At 41.3% G+C, this 7,500-nt stretch overlaps 1 non-coding gene across 1 annotated transcript in view; it reads right to left on the reverse strand.

Annotated features, from left to right (window-relative positions):
• The window catches only part of LOC122251474 (uncharacterized), a 97,622-nt gene that overhangs the window by 35,606 nt on the left and 54,516 nt on the right, over nt 1–7,500 (reverse strand). The gene's annotated exons all lie outside the window — the stretch shown is intronic.

The raw sequence follows: 7,500 nt of genomic DNA on the forward strand, positions 1-7,500 counted from the left end.
GAAATGATTTGAGAAATAGCAATCTGTGATAGACAGAGTAATCATTCCAGACAAAGGTTAAATAAAATAATAATGATAATAACAATGAAATAAAGTAAACAAGAATTTAAAATACCATTAAACAAATAATAAATCAAGACAAAACAATAACCTAACAACTCAAAATAAACCATGACGAGCAAAACTCAAGACACGAAAACAACAACAACAACAACAACAACAACAGCCTCCTTTTTAATCAAACTATTTGCGTCTGCCTTGAAGACCTTCCCTAAAATCCCGGCAACAGGATCCCCTTTTGATAACGTGACGCTTCGACCGAAAGTTCAATTTGAAAAAGATTAGGAAACCAACTCGTGTTTGCATTCCATTACCAGCAAGACACACATGGAGTATTTTCCAACGAGGGAGGGAGAGAGAGAGAGAGAGAGAGAGAGAGAGAGAGGGGGGGGGGAGGGAGAGAGAGAGAGAGAGAGAGAGAGAGAGAGAGAGAGGGGGGGGGGAGGGAGGAAGAGAGAGAGAGAGAGAGAGAGAGAGAGAGGGGGGGGGGAGGGAGAGAGAGAGAGAGAGAGAGAGAGAGAGAGAGAGAGAGAGAGAGAGAGGAGGAGGGGAGGGAGAGGAGGAAGAGAGAGAGAGAGAGAGAGAGAGAGAGAGAGAGAGAGAGTGAGTGAGAGAGAGAGAGAGGAGAGAGAGAGAGAGAGAGAGAGAGAGAGAGAGAGAGAGAGAGAGAGAGAGAGAGAGAGAGAGAGAGAGAGAGAGAGAGAGAGAGAGAGAGAGAGAGAGAGAGAGAGAGAGAGAGAGAGAGAAGGAAAGACAGAGAGATAGAGAGAGAGAGACCAAACTAAGGGGAAGTAGGAGAGGAAGAGAACGAAGAGAAATATACGAAAGAAGAGGAAGAAAACGAAGAAGAAAATAACGAAGAGGAAGATAACGAAGAGGAAAATAAAGAAGAGGAAGATAACAAAGAGGAAAATAACGAAGAGGAAGATAACAAAGAGGAAAATAACGAAGAGGAAGAGAACAAAGGATGAGAAAGAAACGCATGAAGACAATGAAGGTCAAGAGGAAGACGCAAATTAATTCAAATAAAATGACTTAAGAAAAAATGAAATAAAATGAGAAGCAAGGAATAGAGAAATAAAGAATAATGAATAGGAAAATAAATGCATAAACAATGAAAAGAAGAAAAGAGAATGAAACTAGAATAAAAAAAAAACACAGAAAAACAGATAAAGAACAAAATCGAGACAAAAACCAAAGTCAAACAAAAAAGAGAAAACACACACACACACACAAACAGAACTCAGTCAAAGCAACCATTTCTTAAAAAAAAAAAAAAAAAAAAAAAACACAGGCAAAACAAACCCTTCGCCCCACACTCCAAAATTATAATCGGGATTAAAAAGCCAAAGAAAAAGAAAGAAAAAAAAACATGACAAAGTAAAAACAACAACAACAAAATAAATAAATAAATAAATAAGTGAATGAAATCAAGAAAACGTAAGAATCTTGTAACAACAGAAACGAGGACGCAAAAAGCAAGCAGAAGAGAACAAAGATGAACGAGATCACAAAAAAAAGAAAAAAAAAAGTACACAACACAGAGAAAAAACAACAACAAAAACAACAAAAGCAAACGAAGAACAAAAAAACGAAAGAGAATAGACAAGAAAGTGAAGAGTACGCAAGAAATAAATAAATAAAGAGGAGAATATGAGGAAATAACCAAACAAGAACCCGAAAATAATAGTTTGTCATTTGTAACAGTGAAGGGAAAAAGAATGAGCTTTCAGAAGCTAGAGTAAGGGAGATGGATAGATGGATGGAAAGAGAGTGATTGTGAGAGAGAATGGGAGGGGAAGGGGGGGAGGGAGCGAGGGAGGATGGGAGGGGTGGAGGGAGAATGATTGTGAGGGAGAGTGAGAAGTGAGGAGAGAGAGAAGGAGAGAGAGAGAAAAAAAAGAACGAGAGAGAGAGAGAGAGAGAGAGAGAGAGAGAGAGAGAGAGAGAGAGAGAGAGAGAGAGAGAGAGAGAGAGAGAGAGAGAGAGAGAGAGAGAGAGAGAGAGAAAGAGCGAGAGAGAAAGAAAGAAAGAAAGAGAGAGAGAGAGAGAGAAAGAAAGAAAGAGAGAGAGAGCGAGCGAGCGAGCGAGAGAGAGAAAGAAAGAAAGAGAGAGAGAAAGAGCGAGCGAGAGAGAGAGAAAGAGAGAGAGAGAGAGAGAGGAAACAGAAAAGTTCCGAGCTATTTAAAAGATGAAACGACAATGCTCGGCTCAAGAATGTCCTCCTTTCTCTGGATTCGTCATCATTTTTCACTCGGCGAAAGTTCTAAGATCTGCGAGTTATTCATTGCATGTTGGGAAATGAATTACGAGTTGTTTCATGAAGGTCGTGGTGATGATAAGTATGCTGGTGATGATTGTTAAATTTGTTGATAATGAATACTCTGGTAATGTGTTAACTTTGTTAATTATATGTGTTCTTGTGACGATCTTTAATTGTGTTAATTGAACTGGCAATGATTGTTGAATATGTTAATATGAGATTGAACTAATGATAATTGATAAATAATTTGAATAGTAACTGCTTTGATTCCACTTTGACAGAAAAAAAATATTATATACAATTAATTCTAAAGCGTAAATTCAGTAAATGGAGATGATTTTCATATCATTAAATTTGTTTTGATAATGAACGCTCTGATTGGATTGTGAACTTTAATGACTAGATGAATTAAAGTGCACGATTAACATTAATAATTCTTAGTGGTGTAATTGTTCTGATATTCATTATATTGATAATGATTGTCCCTGTTGCAAGGGTAATGACTGTCAAATTCATTCTTGATCATTATAGTATTTTAGAAAAAGACGGAGAAGAGGAATAAAACCAATAACGACGAGAGAAAGAAAAAACGGAAATGTAGAAAGTAAAAACACAATAAAAGAATACTTCCTATCGTTCAAGATCAGGAGATCGTTAATATCTTTATCATCATTATAAAAGCCATCACCATGGTCATAATCAGTACCGCCATTAGTGTCTTTATCATCAAGATCATCATTATGATTATCATTACCTTTAATATGATTACTGTATTCGTAATCACTAACATCGTATCATGTTGCTATTTCATTTTTTCCGTCATATCTGAATCAATCTGTTAGCACGTTATCGTACTTCACTTTATTGAAAATTTCACATAAAAAAGATAACATGAGTATAGTTATATATTTTTTCTGCACGTGATGAGGAAAAGTGGACTGGGATATATCACTATCACTTGGAAGATCGAAGGCAAGAGAGCTAGAGGGGGGCAAAGGAGGACGTATATTAACGGTTTCAATAGGTGGGAGAATAGACCCGTTAGGGAAGTTTTGATTATATCCATGGAAAAAGAGCAATGTAGAACTATGGCAACCAACGTTCTGATGACAATCGGCACGTAGAAATAGGTAGTTACATGTTGATAGTAACCGCCACAGCTGGCATGTGCACCAATTAATATTACGTAACTAAAATACAAAACAAAACATAGCGGGGTAAAAACAACGGGAACATAAATCTACGGCCTACAACCCACATTTAACTACTCATTGTACATGGCTGTTTTTCAAAGTACACCAAAACTTTACCGAGTGCCAATAATCAAATTTGATGAATAGCTTAAATAACGTTACATCAGCTGCACGAATGTAAGCTTAAATAACACAAAAGAAAATAGTTGACTGAATATTACAATTTCTACTGCATACCTCTTAGATTGCAGCCACAGAAGGAAACGAGATTTTCTTGACAACGTAATTTCTTTTTCAAGCTCATACCTTTTGAATAACTTATACATTTTGCAACAACACTCTCCAGAAACAACCCTTCTCCATTTCTCAAATAAGAGCTTATATCTTATGCTTACGACACATTTCAGCTATGATAATGCGAGAGAGAAAAGATGTTAATGAGAGCCTGAAACGTTTCTCAGTTTATTCATGTTTTGTGCGTGTCGTAAGTTCTTGTTGTTTCCTTAATTAGATTTGGTTCCTGGTGTTTATTTGTTTATCTTTAAAAAAAGAAAAAAAGTTACACGTATATTTGTTGTTTGCGTATAAACACACTAGTAATTTAGATGTGTGCGTACGTTTGTGTGTTTTAAGGTGGAACAGGGAGTGTAGATTCGCTTTCTAGGCCATTAGACTTATCCAAAGCCATTGAGAACATGAGCATGCCACATTACACAATGTAGCAGGTAATGGGGTTTGAGATGATGGTGATGAAAGTGACCGTTTTCCCCGGATGAATATGCTAGATGATGGTGTTGAGTGTGATGTCTTTCGGGATTATGGCGATGCAGGTAAGGCTGTTGGGAATCATAGGAGCAGGAGTGAATTTGTTAAAACAAATGCATTAGCGAGAACGTTTGAAGTCAGAGTGTTGAAATATTTCCATTGGGGGGAAACAGAGAGCATGGAATTCATGTCAACAATATTGAAAGGGCTATACAAAAAAAATAAGACACTGAAATAAACAAATAGAATAAAACATTACATATCCCTGTGTCCGTATGTGAAAAAATAAGGAAAAAAAGAAGAAGAAAAATGTAAACGAGAAGATAAAAAACAGAAAAAGGAATAGGAGGAGATGATAACTGAGATGAATTGAAAGGAAGGTAAATAAAAGACTAGCAAAAGGTGTTCACTGAATCGTATGATTTTCAGCTGTCCATGAGGGCCATTTTCTCATGCTCTCGTTCTCCCTCTTCCTCTTTGTCTGTCTGACTGTCTGGCTGTTTGTCTGTCTACCTGTTTGTCTGTCTTTTTATCCATCTGTCTGACTTTTCCTCTCATTCTCTCTCTCTATTTGTCTTTCATTCTTTTTTATCTGTCTGTCTGTCTTTTTTTCTCATTCTCTCCCTATTTCACCCTCCCTCCCTCCCTCTCTCTCTCTCTCTCTCTATCTATCTATCTCACTCATTCTCTCTCTCTCTCTCTCTCTCTCTCTTTCTTTCTCTCCCCCTCCCTTTCTCCTTCCCTCCCTCCTTCCCTCCCTCCCTACCCCTCTCTATCTATCTATCCCTATCAAAGGATAACCTAAGATAACTCTGGATAACTACAGGACAACACAGAACTCCAAGACAACTGCTATTATCTCCCAGACCCCTGAAAGAACGAGAAGCTCCTCTCCGTTAATCGCTGCCTGTTACTCTTCGCGCACCCCAGAGTTCTCGGAAACTCGATCTGCAGTTCCGGTTTTTTTTTTCTTCTGGTATTTGTCTCTCTCTCTCTCTCTCTTCCTCCCTCCCTCTCTCTCTCTCTCTCTTTCTTTCTCTCTCTGTTTGTCGATCTTTCCCTCTGTGTTTCTGTGTGTCTGTTTGTTTCTCTCTTTGTCTGTTTCTTATTATTTTTTTTATCTCTCTCTCTGTCTTCCTCTCTTTCTTTCTTACTCTCTCTCTACACACACACACACACTCACACATACACACATACAGACACACACACACACACGCAGGCACACACACTCACACGTACACACACCCACACATACACACATATACGCACTAACACACACGCGGGAACACACACACACACACACACACACACACACACATATACACATACACACACACACACATGTACACTCACGTACACACACACACATACGTACACTCACGTACACACACACACACATACGTACACATGCACACAGACAAGGTGCTCTTCCAAGAACCCGGTGACGCCGGTCAACACGCCGCCAGCATCCCTGGCCGCACCGCGAGGTTCCTCTCGTCATGGACGCGCGATTCGAGGCGAAGCACCAGGAGAGGGTCCAACCGGCAGTGCATGGACTACCTCGGGCGCCATACCTGCGTCAGGTTCCAGCCCCTCGACCCCCAGGAGAAGGCTTGAGGCTAATTTTCTGAATGTGGTCCTGTCCGAGCCCGTAAAGCGCACACGGCTACCGTCGGTAACTCCACGAGGAACAGGATAACCAACCACCGTGTCTCTGAATCCCCGTAGATGTTTCAGGTATGCAATGTTGCATGAGCTTAGGCACTTGCTGGGGGGGGGGGGGCGTCATATGCACCGACGCAACGACAAGAACGACCGTATCCAAATCCTCTGGGAGAACATCAACGAGACCCAGGTGAGTCAATACCAGAAAGGATTTTCCGAGACGTTTGGCCTTCCGTACAACAGGCGCTCCATTCTGCACTTCTCCTCCAAGACCTCCAGGACGAGGCTAAGCACACCATGCTGCCGCTGGGGATCGAGGGCGACCTCAGGTCCTCGGACGCGCCAGAGGAAAGAGGTCACCCTCGGGGACATCGCCCAGCTCAAGCCACATGTTCGGCTGCTGCCACTACCTGGGCGACGACCTGTCCGGCACCACAGCCTACGAGGACTGGGTTCGAGCGACCACAAGGAGAGGGCACCACCTGAACCCCGTCGACGTCCGGAGGAGAGGGACCTCCGTCAGGTGCCGGGCCCAGGGAGCGTCGGCCAAAGAATCGCGGAAGGACAACGGCGGACGGCGATGCGGCAGCGGTACTTCCCTGCCGTGTCACACGCCCATGAGTACTCTCTTCGGGGACCAGGTGAGCCAATGAGGAATCGTTGATTGATTTTCGGTTTCATAGATTTGAATTCAGACACTCTCTTTCTCTCTCTCTCTCTCCTTTTCTCTACCAATCATTCCAAATCAGAAAGAAAAAAATTGAATCACACAAACACATGACAACCCCTCCTGCACACACACACACACACGCACGCACACACGCACACACTAACGCTCACAGATCAATCAAAGCATGGGACAGGGAAGAGCGCAGCACTCGGGGGGCGAGATTCTAACACAACTTCCATCTGGTCACTCGTTGCTCTCGCGTTCGGCCGCGGGAAGGTTAGAGAAGGAGAGTCTCTGGTGCAGATCGCATGTCGGCTTATCTGTCTTTCTAGTTATATATCTGGTGAGATAGGTGAATAGATAAGCGGGTATATATATGCACATATATATATGTGTATATATATATATATATATATATATATATATATATATATATATATATATATATATATATATATATGTACACACACACACACGCACACACATACACACAAACACACACACACACACACACACACACACACACACATGTGTATGTGCATGACGGAAGCCAAAGGAGACGCAACCCTAAACGGGCACGAACAGACGGCAATCATCGTGGTCATGCATGACGTCACGAGGGACCGGGTCAGTGAAGAGGTCATCGACGGTAGTGACAATAGAAATAAATATATATTTGTATCTTTATCTGTGTGTATGTCTGGAGAAAGAGAGAGAGAGAGAGAGAGAGAGAGAGAGAGAGAGAGAGAGAGAGAGATAGATAGATAGATAGATAGATAGATAGAGAGAGAGAGAGAGATAGATAGATAGATAGATAGAGAGAGAGAGAGAGAGAGAGAGAGAGAGAGAGAGAGAGAGAGAGAGAGAGAGAGAGAGAGAGAGAG

This window comes from Penaeus japonicus, unplaced genomic scaffold (assembly GCF_977035675.1).
Source record: "Penaeus japonicus unplaced genomic scaffold, GWHDUDI00000001_assembly GWHDUDI00000037, whole genome shotgun sequence".
NCBI lineage: Eukaryota > Metazoa > Arthropoda > Malacostraca > Decapoda > Penaeidae > Penaeus > Penaeus japonicus.